At 53.5% G+C, this 16,721-nt stretch overlaps 2 pseudogenes; both read right to left on the bottom strand.

The window, feature by feature from the left end:
• Positions 1-203: 203 nt before the first annotated feature.
• Positions 204-1,645, bottom strand: LOC137757017 (melanoma-associated antigen B4-like; annotated as a pseudogene).
• A 10,574-nt stretch (positions 1,646-12,219) lies between these two features.
• On the bottom strand, positions 12,220-13,661 carry LOC137757019 (melanoma-associated antigen B4-like; annotated as a pseudogene).
• Between the last annotated feature and the right edge of the window lie 3,060 nt (positions 13,662-16,721).

Below are 16,721 nucleotides of genomic sequence, written 5' to 3'. Positions count from 1 at the left end.
TTTAGAACTCTTTAAACAGCAATAAATATGCAAGCAATGTCATGCACGAATTCATATTCTTAAGAAAACACACTATCTATTACAAGATAAAAACATTTGAAAAAACCTAAATAAGTCAATAAATAAGGTATAGAGGTTACTAGTTTAAAACAGGAAGATAAATAAGATCTATACTTTGTTCCCTCCACCCCTCCTACTCTGCACTATTTAGGGGCTTGACTGCTCCCTTCCAAAACAAAGTGAACAAACTGCCCGCGGCCTCCCTCCCTAGATGTGGGAGGAGCTGCGGGGCCTTGGCCCTGGAAGTGCACTGCCCTCGGCCACAGCTGCAGCCCTGGCCGCGGCTCTCACTCCTGCTCTCTCTTCCTCATCTTGCAGAGCCTCCTCATAGAGATCTGGGAAGGCACTGGGGACGGTATCAGCGATCTTGGCCACAAACTCCAGCACTTTCATCTTGCTGGTTTCAGCCAGGGCTCTCGGGCCCCACAGGAACTCATAGCGCGGAGGATCGCTGTTGGGCACCTGGCGGTAGGTCAGGTACTTCTGCTGCACGAACTCTTCGCTGATGAGCCTCCTGGGCTCCCCAAAGATCGAGTGCCTCCTCCCAGCATACAACCCCAACGCATTGAGGAATTCCCAGATCTCCTCCTCGGTGGCACGGTTGCCCTTCTTGAAGATCACGCCCAGGAGAGTCATCAGGAGACCGGACGTGGGCAGCCCCGACTCACCACTCGGACTTCCCTCGCTGGGGAGGGCCAGCTTGCTGATGAGGGCGTAGGAGTGACGGCTGGGGTCGACTTCCTTCAGCTCGAGGCCAAAGACCAGCTCCATGCACTCAGAGGCTCTCCTGAGGATCTCAGGGAAGTGCTTCGTGTACTTCTTGCTGACAGCCTTCAGCATTTCTGCCTGCGGGATGGGCTCGTTCAGCTTGTACTTCTCCAGCAGGACCTGCACCAACGTGCTGGCCTTCATGGACAGAGGATCTCTCCAAGTGCTGTGAGTGGAAGGTGCTGCCTGGGAGGTACTTGCACTTTCCTCATCTTGGCTCGCCCGGGCACCCTCTTCATATCCTGGGCAGGAAACCCCTGCCTCACGAGAGCTAGTGGCTGGGGCTCCCTGAGGCTCCCGGCGAGCGCCAGCAGCACGGGAGCTCGGGGGAGTACCCCGAGAAACAGAAGCGGGGGAGGGGGGCGACTCTTCTCTCTCTGCCGCCGCCGCCGCCGCCGCCTCAGTGGCCTGGGCACCCTTGAGACTCTGAGTCTCCCCCCGGGCCTGGTGGCGTCTCTCGCGGGCACGGTGCTTCCTCTTCTGGCCCCGAGGCATGATGACACAGGTCAGGGCCAGCAGGCGGGAGTGTGGGCAGGAAGGCAGGCAATGAGGGCACCTGGGGGAGGGACAAGGAGATGCTGTGAGCACCTTCAGCGGGGAGATTCCTCCCTGGCTTTAACCAAGGCCGCCTCTGCAGGGTCCTTGAGGGCACTGCTCGAGGACCCACAGGGCTCCCGTTCTCCTGCTCCGCCTGTCCCCTGAGACCCCTGTGGAGGACGGCAGAGTGAGCCTTGGGGCACAGCCAGCCAGCCCTGCCTGGGCGGCACGGGGGTGACAGTGGGGGCTGGCAGGGGAGGTAGGTCCTCGCGGTTCCCATTCAGAGTCAGGATGACAGTTGCTGGCAAGACTCCCCCACCCCCCCCCCACCCCCACCCCCACCCCATCCCGTCTGCTGCTCTGAAGTTGACACCACCATCTTCCATGACACCCAGGAGGAGGAAAGGAGGGAGCGTTCAGCCCACCACCGAAGGATCCTGGGACCCTCCCTTCTGCTGCCTGGTGATGGCCCCTTCAGAACAAAGCTCTAACCTCCCTTGGACCTGGCAGAGGAAAAGTACGGGCAGTCTCAGCCTGACAGTCCTTCCTTGGGAGTTTACGGGTTGGCAGGAGGGGACAGGCCATATTCTCTCTCGTCCCTTCTCTTCGGGGTGGGTGGCTCCCTTAGTCCTCACTCGGGGTCCTCCCTGGGCGGCCGGTGCAGCCTGGAGCTCCCCTCTTGCCCCGAGGGCCATCTGCTCGCACCAGTGCCGGCACCTCCTTGAGTCTCATTAGGAGGCAGTGAGGGTGACCACGCGGCCGCACGTGGCAGAGTTTTACCAAGCCTGCGGCGTGCGGCAGACAGGTCGAGGCCCTGTGGTTGGCGGCCCCACTGGTCCTCACTCAAGGGCTTGGGCTGACTCTTGGGGAGTGCTCAGGGACGCGCCTTCTGCTGGCCTGCACCTCCCCTCTCAGACAGCAGCCCTCCCTTCTCCGTGTGTGGCCGGAAGGAAGCGGCTGACAACAGGGGAGGGGTTCTGAGGTGCCCTTGCGACGGGGAGGACGGTCCTCACCCTGACTCCTCCCGTGCCCTGGAAATCCTCCCTCTGCTGACCTGCGGCCAGCCCCTCAGAACAAGGCCCCCTCCTCCCTGAGTCTCCCGCGTCCGTCCGCCCGCCCGCCCGCGTTCGCACTGAGGGAGCCCCTCCGTCTTTAGACCTGCCCGGAGGCTCCCAGGCTGACGTCAGGGGCGGGGTCTGCGTGGCCGCCATTCTGGGGCGTGGAGCCCCTCGGACCCCACGAGGGTCCCGTCCTTCACTGCACAGGGCCTGGGGCGCTCCCTCTACTGAGCTGAGCCAGGGTCCACCAACCTCAGAGCGAGGCCTTCCTTGCCCGAGGCCCCGCGGGGGAAGCGGGTGGACTTGGGGCCTAACAGCCAGGCCCGAGCCTCTCGGGCCGAGAGCAGGGGCGGGGTGGGCGGGGTGAGCGGGGCCTGCGGGGCCACCTGTTTGCGGAGGGAAAGGGGATTGGGGGTGTCGGGGGCGTGTCCCCGCACTTCTAACTGGGGTCACCTCACACCTTGACACCTGACGAGACGTGGGACTCCTCCCGCGACTCACCCTCGCAGGACGGCAACTCTCAAAAATGGCCTCGCCCCCACAGCGTGGTTAGGAGGACGTCACTTCCGGTCGTGCGCATCTGGGCTCCAGGAGGACAGTAGGGGCGGGGCGGGGCGGGGGTGGGGCGGGGCCGGGCCGGGGCGGGGCGGGACGGGGAGGGGAGGTGTGGGGTGGTGCAGGCGGAGCTTCCCGCAGGACTGGCACGTGGGCCTTTCATTGACTCTTGGCAGGTCCTGGGACTTTTCCCTCCGCTGAGCTGAGTCAGCAGGCGTCCCACCTTGGCTCTCATTTCTGTCGGCGCCCCCGGCCGGAAGTATCTGGGGGCCTGAGCCTCACAGCCATGCCTGGGTCCCCCGAGACTGACAGTGAGGCCTCTTTGGGGCCCCCTGTTCTATGGTGGATGCTGCTCTCAATCCCCTCTCAGTGTCTTCTCTTGACTCCCTGTAGGTGCTGGGCTACCTCCCGTCTGCTGACCTGAGGCCAAGGCCTCGCATCAGAGACATCAGCTCCCTGAGACTGCTGGTGTGAAGTGCAGGCACATCTCATCTGGACACTTCTGCCTGGAGCCTCCCAGAGATGGCTGGTGCAGGTAAGATGAGCTGAGGGGAAAGGAGGCGAGACTCTCTTCTGTGGTTTGGAGCCCGTCAGGTCTCACTCAAGGTCCTCACACTGACTGCTGGCAGGGCCTGCGATTCCATTCCATCCTTCTCTGGTATGACTCCATCCCTGTCCCCAACCATGCCCCACAGAATCCCGGAGGAGTTAGTGAAGGGGCTCCTTAGCCTGACAGTTCTCACTGTGGTCTCTCTTTGTTGACATCAGGGGCATTGCCCAAAAGTTCAGAAATGAATTTCTGTCCTTTTGTACAACTGCTGTGTTACTTGCTATTCTCTTTGAGTCCGTGTGTGATAGTCCATTAAGATGATCATTTAAAAAGGCCAGTTGTCATCCACTAACAAAGTTTCAGATGGTTATCTCACAGCCTGTGGACCATACTGCCACATCCAGCCCAATCTTTGGTGTCCCATGCTCCTGGCATGCGGGCTCTGCAAGGCTGCCTCAGGTTCCTTCAGTGAAGCAGTAGAGATTCATGGTCCCAGAGCACAGTGGAAGAATCAAGGGCTCAAGTTTAAAGGCTTTTCTCTAATCAGTCCTGTCATCTGCCTCTCTTGCAGGCTACAGGCCTGTCTCGAATTCAGGGCATCCCCCTACCTGCCCACACTCAGGTTCTAGTTCAGTGGAGACTTACTGTCCCTCAGGGATTATTTAGCTTTGTGTTGTTGCTTTTGTTAATGTTTTCTCTTTATTCCTTCTGTAATTTTTCCATGGTTGATTTTGGGTACAGGAAACAGTAGCCCATGTTTGATTGTCATCAGCTGCTATGGATAAGGTACTAAATCTGTAAACGAATTAAGGAAAATCGATATTCTTACAATATCTGTGCCTCACGAATACACATAACATACTATTCTGGTTGAGACTTCTTTTTCCTAAGTCAGTCAGGAAATTCTTCTTATTGCCTCCATGTAGATTATATACATTTTTGTATGGTTTCTTTCTAGGTATGTTTTTTATATTATTGCTTTAGTCTATGGTGTATTTTCTTTTTTTTTTTTTTTTTTTTTTTTTTCCTTTTTTTTGATTTTTTTTAACATCTTTATTGGAGTAGAATTGCTTCACAATGGTGTGTTCGTTTCTGCTTTATAACAAAGTCAATCAGTTACACATATATCCCCATTATCTCTTCCCTCTTGCATCTCCCTCCCTCCCACCCTCCCTATCCCACCCCTCTAGGTGGTCACAAAGCACCGAGCTGATCTCCCTGTGCTAAGCGACTGCTTCCCGCTAGCTCTCTGTTTGACATTTGGTAGTGTATATATGTCCATGCCACTCTCTCACTTTGTCCCAGCTTCCCCTTCCCCTTCCCCGTATCCTCAGGTCCATGCTCTAGTAGGTCTGCATCTTTATTCCCATCTTGCCCCTAGGTTCTTCATGACCATATTTCTTTTTTCTTAGACTCCATATGTATGTGTTAGCATACGGTATTTGTTTTTCTCTTTCTGACTTACTTCGCTCTGTATGACAGACTCTAGGTCCATCCACCTCACTACAAATACCTCAATATGTAGGCTTTTTAAACTAGCTCCTTTTGCTAATCAGTATACATTTAAGTTTCTCTATATCTGTTTGTGGTTTGAAATGTCATTTCTCTTCACGGCTGAATAGCATTCCATCATGTGGACTACCACAGTTTGTTTACCCCTTCATCTGCTGAAGGTCATCTTGGTTGATTTCAGTTTTTGGCAACTATGAATTTGTGTACTCTTAACGTTGGTTTGAAGGCTTCCGGATGGACATAAGTTTTCAACTCTTTTGAGTAAATACCTAGGCGTTTAATTGCTAGATCATATGATAAGATTATGTTTAGCTTAAAAGAAACTTCCAGCCAGTTTCCAGACAGTGTGTCTCTATCACTTTGCATTCCCTTTAGCACTGAATGAGAGTTCCTATTGGTCCCCATCCTTGCCAGCATTTGGTATTGCCAGGTGTTTGTTTTTGTTTTAGCCATATTAATAGGTATCTCATTGTTGTTTAAATCCCAAACTCCCTGAAGACCTGTGATGTTGATCGTCTTTTCGTATGCTATTTGCCATCTGTGTGTATTTTTGGTGAGGCGTCTGTTCAGCTCTTTTCACCGCTGTTAAATTGACGTTTTTGTTTTCTTATCGTTGAGTTTTTTAAGAGTTCATTGTATATTTTTGATTCATGTTTATTATCAGATATGTGTCTTACAATTATTTTTTCCCAGTCTGTGGCTTGTCTTTTCATTCTCTTAATAGTACCTTTGACAGAGTAGAAGTTTTTAATTTTAATGAAGTTCAGCTTATCATTTTTCTCTCTCATGGATTGTGCTTTTGGTGTTGCGTCTAAAATCTCGTTGCCAAACCCAAGATTTTCTCCTATATTTCCTTCTGGTTTGGTTTGGTTTGGTTTGGTTTTGGTTTGGTTTGGTTTTGTTTTCCCACTCCGCATGGCAGGCAGGATCTTAGTTCCCTGACCAAGGATCAAACCCATGCCCCCTGCCGTGGAAGTGCAGTCTTAACCACTGGACCATGAGGGAAGGCCCGGGCTTTTTTTAAATTTTGAGTTTTCCATTTAGGTCTGTGATCCATTTTGAGTTAATTATTTTGAAACATGTAAAGTCTGTATCAACATTCTTTTTTGTTGTATGCGCACGTCTAGTTGTCCCAGCACTGTGAGTTAAAAGACTCCTTTCTCTATTGAGTTGCCTTTGCTCCTTTGTTAAAGATCAGTTGACTGTGTGAGGGGTCTATTTCTAGGTTTTCTATTCTGTGCCTTGGTCTATTTGTCTCTTCTTTTGCTAATAGTATGTGGTCTTGATTATCGTAGCTTTAAAGTCCGTTTTGAAATCCAGTAATATCAGTTCTCTGACTTTGATCTTCTTCGGTATTGATTTGAGTTGGTTATTATGGATCTTTTCATTTTTTATATACACTTTAGATTGTTTGTTGCTATCTACAGAATAACTTGCTGGAGTTTTGAGCAGAATTGTATTGAGTGTATAAATCAAGTTGGGAGTAACTGACATCTCAACAATCTTGCATCCTCCTATCCGTGAACATGGAGTGTTTCTCTATTTATTTAGATCTCCTTTAATTTTTTTCAGTGACGTTTGTATTTCTCATATAAATCTTATACGTATATTTTTAAGAATTATTTATAATCAATCTTTTTTTGGTGCTAATGTAAATGGCATTAGGTTTTTCAATTGCAAATTCCATTTGTTTATCGGACAACAATTGACTGTTGAGTATTAACCTTGGCTGATTAATACCAGGAGTTTTCTTGTTGTTGATTACTTGAGATTTCCTACATAGACAGTTAGGTCATCTGTGAGCAAAAACAGCATTTACACTTGACTGCTCTCATCTGGAACCTCCTCTCTTTCTCACCCCTTGTTTTAACTTGTCATTTATTTAGCTCTTAGAGTGTGTCTCACCATCTTCTTGATATGGCGGCAGCTCCTAGGCTCTAAAGTTCTATGGACAGTGGCTCAGTCTTCTTTTTCTTACCATCCCCAGTTCTGCCATGGAGCCTTCCAAAGAGTAGATGCTCAATTAATGGTTGGGAATAAGAGTGGCAACGATAAGGAGGTCTACTTTATTATTGTTTAATTTCTCTCACAATCTTGAATAATCTAAGAAAACATCTTTCAGTTTTACAAAAAGAAGCACTAAAAGAATAAACCAAACCAAAAATGTACCACCATTTACTCTTTTTCTTTTCTTTTTTACCGGACCCACATTATTTAACTGCCGAGTCTATTCACAGTTCCATGGAAATCCCTCTTCCATTGCTGTGTTTTCTTGTTCGAGGTCATAAAAAAAATGGAAGGTTTCTAAATTTGTTTTATAAAATATCAAAACTTTAGCTTGTACCTGACAAAAGTAATGAATTGTGTGATCCATACTGTCACCAGCAGAATGGCGATTTCCGTGGTTCTTGCCCTCCCAAAGAGGAAGAATTCAGTCGAGAGGCGTAGAGCAGTTTTAAGTAGCAAGAGTTCAGTTAAGCAGAGCAAAAAGTACACTCCCGAGAAAGCAGGAGAGCGGGCTGTCTGGAAACCAGAAGCAGCCCCGCAATGGGGTAGGGCCGTGTTTTGTAGAGTGGTGGTCCCTCCCTGTGTCCTGTGTTATTTGACTGAGAAATCGATTGACAGCTTTAGGTTATGTAACTTTCCTGCTAGTATGCAGGCACTTACCCATAAGCACCCAAGCAGAACCCATCGGGTGGGGCGGGGAAGCAAAAGCCGCAATGCTAAGTTAGTACAAATGAGGCATAATGAACCCTGGGTTACCGTGAGTCACCTTTTAGGTCTTGGTGCGCCTGCGTCAACCTGTGCCGGCGGTTTTGTCTTGCTTGGTCCTGGTATGGCTGGAAACCTAGCAGTGGTCCTTGACCACGAGAGGGAGGATCTCTGGGCATGCTCCAACCACCGGTGTCCAGGTAGGGGAGGGAAAGACGAACCGTCCAGGATGGGGCAGGCCCGCTCATCTGTGACTCGCTATCCTCATCTTGGCTCGCCCGGGCACCCTCTTCATATCCTGGGCAGGAAACCCCTGCATCACGACAGCTAGTGGCTGGGACCCCCTGAGGCTCCCGGGCGAGCGCCAGCAGCACGGGAGCTCGGGGGAGTACCCCGAGAAACAGAAGCGGGGGGAGGAGGGCGACTCTTCTCTCTCTGCTGCCGCCGCCGCCGCCGCCGCCGCCGCCGCCTCCGCCTCAGTGGCTTGGGCACCCTTGAGACTCTATGAGTCTCCCCCCGGGCCTGGTGGCGTCTCTCGCGGGCACGGCGCTTCCGCTTCTGGCCCCGAGGCACGATGACACAGGTCAGGGCCAGCAGGCGGGAGCGTGGGCAGGAAGGCAGGCAATGAGGGCACCTGGGGGGAGGGACAAGGAGGTGCTGTGAGCACCTTCAGCGGGGAGATTCCTCCCTGGCTTTAACCAAGGCCGCCTCTGCAGGGTCCTTGAGGGCACTGCTCGAGGACCCACAGGGCTCCCGTCCTCCTGCTCCGCCTGTCCCCTGAGACCCCTGTGGAGGACGGTAGAGTGAGCCTTGGGCTACAGGCTGCCAGCCTACCTGAGTGTCCCTGGGGTGACAGAAGGGGGCTGCCAGTGGGACCTTCCGCGTTCTAGGGCGGGGAGTCTGCTCAGTTCATCTTCAGGGTCTTTAGGTGGACGGCAGCCAGGGCCTGGGCTTCCTCCTCTCTGTTGCTCTGCAGTTGACACCTCAGTGGTCCCGGGGACCCATGAGGAGGAAGTGAGGGGTGCCCCAGCTCACCGCCCTGACAGGGGGAACACAGTGCTGACAGCTCTGTGGAGTCCTTTCTATCCTGGGATCACTGGGTCCTCAGTCCCTATTCAGTGCTCTCAGTTGGCTTCACGTAGGGCCTGGGACCCACCCTTCTGCCCTCTAATGGCTTTACCTTCAGGCTAAGGATCTCACCTCCCTTAGACCTGATGTAAAGGAGCCTCGGCCCGACTGCCCTGTCCTGAGCCTTCAAGTGCTGAAAGCAGGGGCAAGGCTAGACTCTTTGTCGTCCCCACAGCTCAGGGGGTGGGGCATGTTCCCCTTAGTCGTCACTCAGCGTTCTCAGTTTGACTCCTGGGAAGGCCTGTGGCTCCTCTCTCTTTACCTGAGGACATGTGCTCGTAGAAAGGCCCACAGCTCTCTGAGACCCAGCAGAAGGAAGTGAGGGTAGCCTGATTTCCCACATCTACCTGTGGCCTCTGAAGGCAGAAAGCTGTGGCAGGCAAATCCAGGCCTTATTATGGTTGGCCGCACCAGTCCTCACTCAGGCTCCTCCGTTTGACTCCTGGCAAGACCTATAATTTCTCGCTCTCTTCACCTAGTAACTGTCCTCACTTCTCTGTCACCCTGGGAGGAGTTAAGGGTTGCCTCTGCTCGGCCTGACATCTATCCAGGCGTCTCCCAGGACTGACGGCAGGGGAGAGATGATGCGCTGCCCCCATTGGTACGGTTTTCCTGCCCCACTCCAGCCTTAGGTCCTCACCCCAACTCCTAGCACAACCTGGAAATTTCCCCTATGCTGAGCCAGCCAGCCTCAGAGCAAAGTCCTCACCACCCTGAGTCCCCAGAAGTAGAAGTCACAGTAGGCCACGTGCAGCCACAGCTCTCTCTCAGGGGCTTCTGAGGACTAACAGCAGAGGGCAAGATTCTCCGGGCTCCACTCTTCTGGGGTTTGTGACCTCAATAGTCCTCACTGTGTCAGGATCTGGGACTCTTCCCTCTACTGACCTGAGTCCTCCAGAGCTGGAAGCAAGTGGGTGACACATCGAACTACCCCTGCCTGGGGCTTCCCAGGGCCGAAAGGGTGGTGGGGCTCTGTGTTCCTCTGTCTTTTCGGTTGGGCGTTCCCCTTGGTCCTCACTCAGAGTCCTTACACTGACCCTTCCCGTGACCTAGAGAGGCCTGTCCTCTCATACTGCAGCCTTTAATTCCCTGAGACCACCTAGGAGGATGTGAGGGTTGCCTCACGTGGGCATGACTGCCTGTGGTCACTCACGGCCGACAGTAAGGGAGGGATTCTGTGGCGTCCCCACTTTTATGATTTGGGTGGTTCCCTCAGTCCTCACGGTCCTCTGCTTGACTCTTGGCAGGACCTGGAACTCCTCCCTGTGCTAACGTGAGGCTGGCCCCTGAGACCAAGTGCCTCATCTACCGGAGATGCTCTAAAAGGACACGTGTGGGGCGCATCATGCCAACATTCCTGGATTTGCCGAGGGGAAGTATCCAGTGGCAGGGCTCTGTTCTAGGTGGAGTCCCTTTATCCTCATTTAGAGTCACTAGATTTCCAGTCTCTACTGAGTGAGGCTGTTCCCAATAGACCAAGGCCCTCGCCTCCCTGAGACCACTCCCAGTGGAAAGAGGGGGCACGTCAGCCAGAAAGCTTTGTCCTGGGCCGCCTGGGGCTGACATCAGGGGTGGTGGGACTCTGCATTCTCCTCTGTTCTGGAGTGAGTGGTCCCCTTGCTCCTCATTCAGGGTCCTCATCGTGATGCCTGACCAGACCCAGGACTCCGCCCTCCACTCCCCTGAAGCTGTGCTCCTCAGAACAAAGGCATTACCTTCTTGGAAATTCGGAATTGGAAGTCAGGATGAACCAGATCTGTCCAAAGCTGTTGGGGTCTTCTGAGGAGCAGGATTTTACAAGGCCCCACTCTTCTGGAGTCAGTGGCCCCTCAGTCCTAACTCAGGTTTCTTACCTTGACTTCAGGTAGCATATGGGACTCCAGCCTCCCTACTGACTGACTGTCTGCCAGCCTCAGGCCAAGGCTTTCACCTTCCTGAGACACCAGAAGGGGAGGTAAGAGACCTATTCCCTGGCTACCCCTGCCGGGGGCCTCTGTGTGGTCCCCTTTGTTATGGGGAGTCCACTCATCAGCACCCAGTGTCCTCACCCTGAATCAAATTAAGGCCTGTTAGGATCCCCTACTTGGGCAGGATTGGAGATGGCTGCCACAAGACCAAGGAACTCGCCTCCCTGAGAACCTCTCCACCCTTGCCCCGGAGGAAAAGAAGGGGTACCTTCAGACACACAGCTCTGCCCATGGCCACACAAGGGAGAAAGCAGGGTACACTTTGTGGGGCCCCCTTCTCTTCTAAGGTCCTCACCTTGAGTAACTATCAGAGGCTGGGACTCCTCCCTCCACTGACCTGAGGACACAGCTCTTAAACCAAGGCTTTTATGTCCCTGAGAAACTTGAAGAGTAAATGAGGAGATGCTGATCTTTTCAGGTTATCTGGCACTGCATATGTAGACGACCCCATTGTCACCGAATATTTTTTTTTTTTTATTCATACCATTCACTTATTCAGCGTTACTATTACCGTGTTCCAAAACAGTGCTTTGGGAACAGGGCCCCTATTTATCCCATGAGATACATTTTGGAGTGGTGAGAAGAAAAATGAATTAAAAGACATAAGGTCTGGCTTAGGCTGGGAGGAGTGGAAGAGTGTAGGCTCTAGACTATTCCCGACCAGGGGACTAGACCCAGCAGGGTCACTTAATCAGTCTTGTGAACTTGAGAAATTTGCAAGTTATTCACCTATAAAGGGAGTCTGCCAAATCCTATCCTGCATGAATGTTGGAATGTTATGTACTACATATAAAGCAGTGGCATACTCATTAAGAAATACTGGGTTTTTGATGAATGGCAGTTATGATGTGATTATTATGAACCCCCAAAATACCACCCTCCCATCAGAGTTTATTTTTAATCCAGTAGGTAGCAGAGAATATGCAGTGCACTAGGACAAAAGAAACAAATACTCACAAATGAGAAAGTTTAAAAGAAATGAGGCAAACCACGAATTAAATACCTTTTACTCTCTGTTTTCTCCATTTTTTGTTTCCAAATATTTTCTGTGGTCGTCTTTCACGTTTCCATGAAAATCTCTATTGCAGTGCCATGTTTTCTACTTGTGGATCATACAGAAAGTATATAGATGGTTCGTGAATTTCTTTTACATATACCAAAACTGTAACTTTAGAACTCTTTAAACAGCAATAAATATGCAAGCAATGTCATGCACGAATTCATATTCTTAAGAAAACACACTATCTATTACAAGATAAAAACATTTGAAAAAACCTAAATAAGTCAATAAATAAGGTATAGAGGTTACTAGTTTAAAACAGGAAGATAAATAAGATCTATACTTTGTTCCCTCCACCCCTCCTACTCTGCACTATTTAGGAGCTTGACTGCTCCCTTCCAAAACAAAGTGAACAAACTGCCCGCGGCCTCCCTCCCTAGATGTGGGAGGAGCTGCGGGGCCTTGGCCCTGGAAGTGCACTGCCCTCGGCCACAGCTGCAGCCCTGGCCGCGGCTCTCACTCCTGCTCTCTCTTCCTCATCTTGCAGAGCCTCCTCATAGAGATCTGGGAAGGCACTGGGGACGGTATCAGCGATCTTGGCCACAAACTCCAGCACTTTCATCTTGCTGGTTTCAGCCAGGGCTCTCGGGCCCCACAGGAACTCATAGCGCGGAGGATCGCTGTTGGGCACCTGGCGGTAGGTCAGGTACTTCTGCTGCACGAACTCTTCGCTGATGAGCCTCCTGGGCTCCCCAAAGATCGAGTGCCTCCTCCCAGCATACAACCCCAACGCATTGAGGAATTCCCAGATCTCCTCCTCGGTGGCACGGTTGCCCTTCTTGAAGATCACGCCCAGGAGAGTCATCAGGAGACCGGACGTGGGCAGCCCCGACTCACCACTCGGACTTCCCTCGCTGGGGAGGGCCAGCTTGCTGATGAGGGCGTAGGAGTGACGGCTGGGGTCGACTTCCTTCAGCTCGAGGCCAAAGACCAGCTCCATGCACTCAGAGGCTCTCCTGAGGATCTCAGGGAAGTGCTTCGTGTACTTCTTGCTGACAGCCTTCAGCATTTCTGCCTGCGGGATGGGCTCGTTCAGCTTGTACTTCTCCAGCAGGACCTGCACCAACGTGCTGGCCTTCATGGACAGAGGATCTCTCCAAGTGCTGTGAGTGGAAGGTGCTGCCTGGGAGGTACTTGCACTTTCCTCATCTTGGCTCGCCCGGGCACCCTCTTCATATCCTGGGCAGGAAACCCCTGCCTCACGAGAGCTAGTGGCTGGGGCTCCCTGAGGCTCCCGGCGAGCGCCAGCAGCACGGGAGCTCGGGGGAGTACCCCGAGAAACAGAAGCGGGGGAGGGGGGCGACTCTTCTCTCTCTGCCGCCGCCGCCGCCGCCGCCTCAGTGGCCTGGGCACCCTTGAGACTCTGAGTCTCCCCCCGGGCCTGGTGGCGTCTCTCGCGGGCACGGTGCTTCCTCTTCTGGCCCCGAGGCATGATGACACAGGTCAGGGCCAGCAGGCGGGAGTGTGGGCAGGAAGGCAGGCAATGAGGGCACCTGGGGGAGGGACAAGGAGATGCTGTGAGCACCTTCAGCAGGGAGATTCCTCCCTGGCTTTAACCAAGGCCGCCTCTGCAGGGTCCTTGAGGGCACTGCTCGAGGACCCACAGGGCTCCCGTTCTCCTGCTCCGCCTGTCCCCTGAGACCCCTGTGGAGGACGGCAGAGTGAGCCTTGGGGCACAGCCAGCCAGCCCTGCCTGGGCGGCACGGGGGTGACAGTGGGGGCTGGCAGGGGAGGTAGGTCCTCGCGGTTCCCATTCAGAGTCAGGATGACAGTTGCTGGCAAGACTCCCCCACCCCCCCCCACCCCCACCCCCACCCCATCCCGTCTGCTGCTCTGAAGTTGACACCACCATCTTCCATGACACCCAGGAGGAGGAAAGGAGGGAGCGTTCAGCCCACCACCGAAGGATCCTGGGACCCTCCCTTCTGCTGCCTGGTGATGGCCCCTTCAGAACAAAGCTCTAACCTCCCTTGGACCTGGCAGAGGAAAAGTACGGGCAGTCTCAGCCTGACAGTCCTTCCTTGGGAGTTTACGGGTTGGCAGGAGGGGACAGGCCATATTCTCTCTCGTCCCTTCTCTTCGGGGTGGGTGGCTCCCTTAGTCCTCACTCGGGGTCCTCCCTGGGCGGCCGGTGCAGCCTGGAGCTCCCCTCTTGCCCCGAGGGCCATCTGCTCGCACCAGTGCCGGCACCTCCTTGAGTCTCATTAGGAGGCAGTGAGGGTGACCACGCGGCCGCACGTGGCAGAGTTTTACCAAGCCTGCGGCGTGCGGCAGACAGGTCGAGGCCCTGTGGTTGGCGGCCCCACTGGTCCTCACTCAAGGGCTTGGGCTGACTCTTGGGGAGTGCTCAGGGACGCGCCTTCTGCTGGCCTGCACCTCCCCTCTCAGACAGCAGCCCTCCCTTCTCCGTGTGTGGCCGGAAGGAAGCGGCTGACAACAGGGGAGGGGTTCTGAGGTGCCCTTGCGACGGGGAGGACGGTCCTCACCCTGACTCCTCCCGTGCCCTGGAAATCCTCCCTCTGCTGACCTGCGGCCAGCCCCTCAGAACAAGGCCCCCTCCTCCCTGAGTCTCCCGCGTCCGTCCGCCCGCCCGCCCGCCCGCCCGCGTTCGCACTGAGGGAGCCCCTCCGTCTTTAGACCTGCCCGGAGGCTCCCAGGCTGACGTCAGGGGCGGGGTCTGCGTGGCCGCCATTCTGGGGCGTGGAGCCCCTCGGACCCCACGAGGGTCCCGTCCTTCACTGCACAGGGCCTGGGGCGCTCCCTCTACTGAGCTGAGCCAGGGTCCACCAACCTCAGAGCGAGGCCTTCCTTGCCCGAGGCCCCGCGGGGGAAGCGGGTGGACTTGGGGCCTAACAGCCAGGCCCGAGCCTCTCGGGCCGAGAGCAGGGGCGGGGTGGGCGGGGTGAGCGGGGCCTGCGGGGCCACCTGTTTGCGGAGGGAAAGGGGATTGGGGGTGTCGGGGGCGTGTCCCCGCACTTCTAACTGGGGTCACCTCACACCTTGACACCTGACGAGACGTGGGACTCCTCCCGCGACTCACCCTCGCAGGACGGCAACTCTCAAAAATGGCCTCGCCCCCACAGCGTGGTTAGGAGGACGTCACTTCCGGTCGTGCGCATCTGGGCTCCAGGAGGACAGTAGGGGCGGGGCGGGGGTGGGGCGGGGCCGGGCCGGGGCGGGGCGGGACGGGGAGGGGAGGTGTGGGGTGGTGCAGGCGGAGCTTCCCGCAGGACTGGCACGTGGGCCTTTCATTGACTCTTGGCAGGTCCTGGGACTTTTCCCTCCGCTGAGCTGAGTCAGCAGGCGTCCCACCTTGGCTCTCATTTCTGTCGGCGCCCCCGGCCGGAAGTATCTGGGGGCCTGAGCCTCACAGCCATGCCTGGGTCCCCCGAGACTGACAGTGAGGCCTCTTTGGGGCCCCCTGTTCTATGGTGGATGCTGCTCTCAATCCCCTCTCAGTGTCTTCTCTTGACTCCCTGTAGGTGCTGGGCTACCTCCCGTCTGCTGACCTGAGGCCAAGGCCTCGCATCAGAGACATCAGCTCCCTGAGACTGCTGGTGTGAAGTGCAGGCACATCTCATCTGGACACTTCTGCCTGGAGCCTCCCAGAGATGGCTGGTGCAGGTAAGATGAGCTGAGGGGAAAGGAGGCGAGACTCTCTTCTGTGGTTTGGAGCCCGTCAGGTCTCACTCAAGGTCCTCACACTGACTGCTGGCAGGGCCTGCGATTCCATTCCATCCTTCTCTGGTATGACTCCATCCCTGTCCCCAACCATGCCCCACAGAATCCCGGAGGAGTTAGTGAAGGGGCTCCTTAGCCTGACAGTTCTCACTGTGGTCTCTCTTTGTTGACATCAGGGGCATTGCCCAAAAGTTCAGAAATGAATTTCTGTCCTTTTGTACAACTGCTGTGTTACTTGCTATTCTCTTTGAGTCCGTGTGTGATAGTCCATTAAGATGATCATTTAAAAAGGCCAGTTGTCATCCACTAACAAAGTTTCAGATGGTTATCTCACAGCCTGTGGACCATACTGCCACATCCAGCCCAATCTTTGGTGTCCCATGCTCCTGGCATGCGGGCTCTGCAAGGCTGCCTCAGGTTCCTTCAGTGAAGCAGTAGAGATTCATGGTCCCAGAGCACAGTGGAAGAATCAAGGGCTCAAGTTTAAAGGCTTTTCTCTAATCAGTCCTGTCATCTGCCTCTCTTGCAGGCTACAGGCCTGTCTCGAATTCAGGGCATCCCCCTACCTGCCCACACTCAGGTTCTAGTTCAGTGGAGACTTACTGTCCCTCAGGGATTATTTAGCTTTGTGTTGTTGCTTTTGTTAATGTTTTCTCTTTATTCCTTCTGTAATTTTTCCATGGTTGATTTTGGGTACAGGAAACAGTAGCCCATGTTTGATTGTCATCAGCTGCTATGGATAAGGTACTAAATCTGTAAACGAATTAAGGAAAATCGATATTCTTACAATATCTGTGCCTCACGAATACACATAACATACTATTCTGGTTGAGACTTCTTTATCCTAAGTCAGTCAGGAAATTCTTCTTATTGCCTCCATGTAGATTATATACATTTTTGTATGGTTTCTTTCTAGGTATGTTTTTTATATTATTGCTTTAGTCTATGGTGTATTTTCTTTTTTTTTTTTTTTTTTTTTTTCCTTTTTTTTGATTTTTTTTAACATCTTTATTGGAGTAGAATTGCTTCACAATGGTGTGTTAGTTTCTGCTTTATAACAAAGTCAATCAGTTACACATATATCCCCATTATCTCTTCCCTCTTGCATCTCCCTCCCTCCCACCCTCCCTATC

Source organism: Eschrichtius robustus, chromosome X (assembly GCF_028021215.1).
Source record: "Eschrichtius robustus isolate mEscRob2 chromosome X, mEscRob2.pri, whole genome shotgun sequence".
NCBI classification, from domain to species: domain Eukaryota; kingdom Metazoa; phylum Chordata; class Mammalia; order Artiodactyla; family Eschrichtiidae; genus Eschrichtius; species Eschrichtius robustus.
The sequence above is the reverse complement of the archived record's forward strand: the minus strand, read 5'-3'. Positions and strand labels throughout refer to the sequence as shown.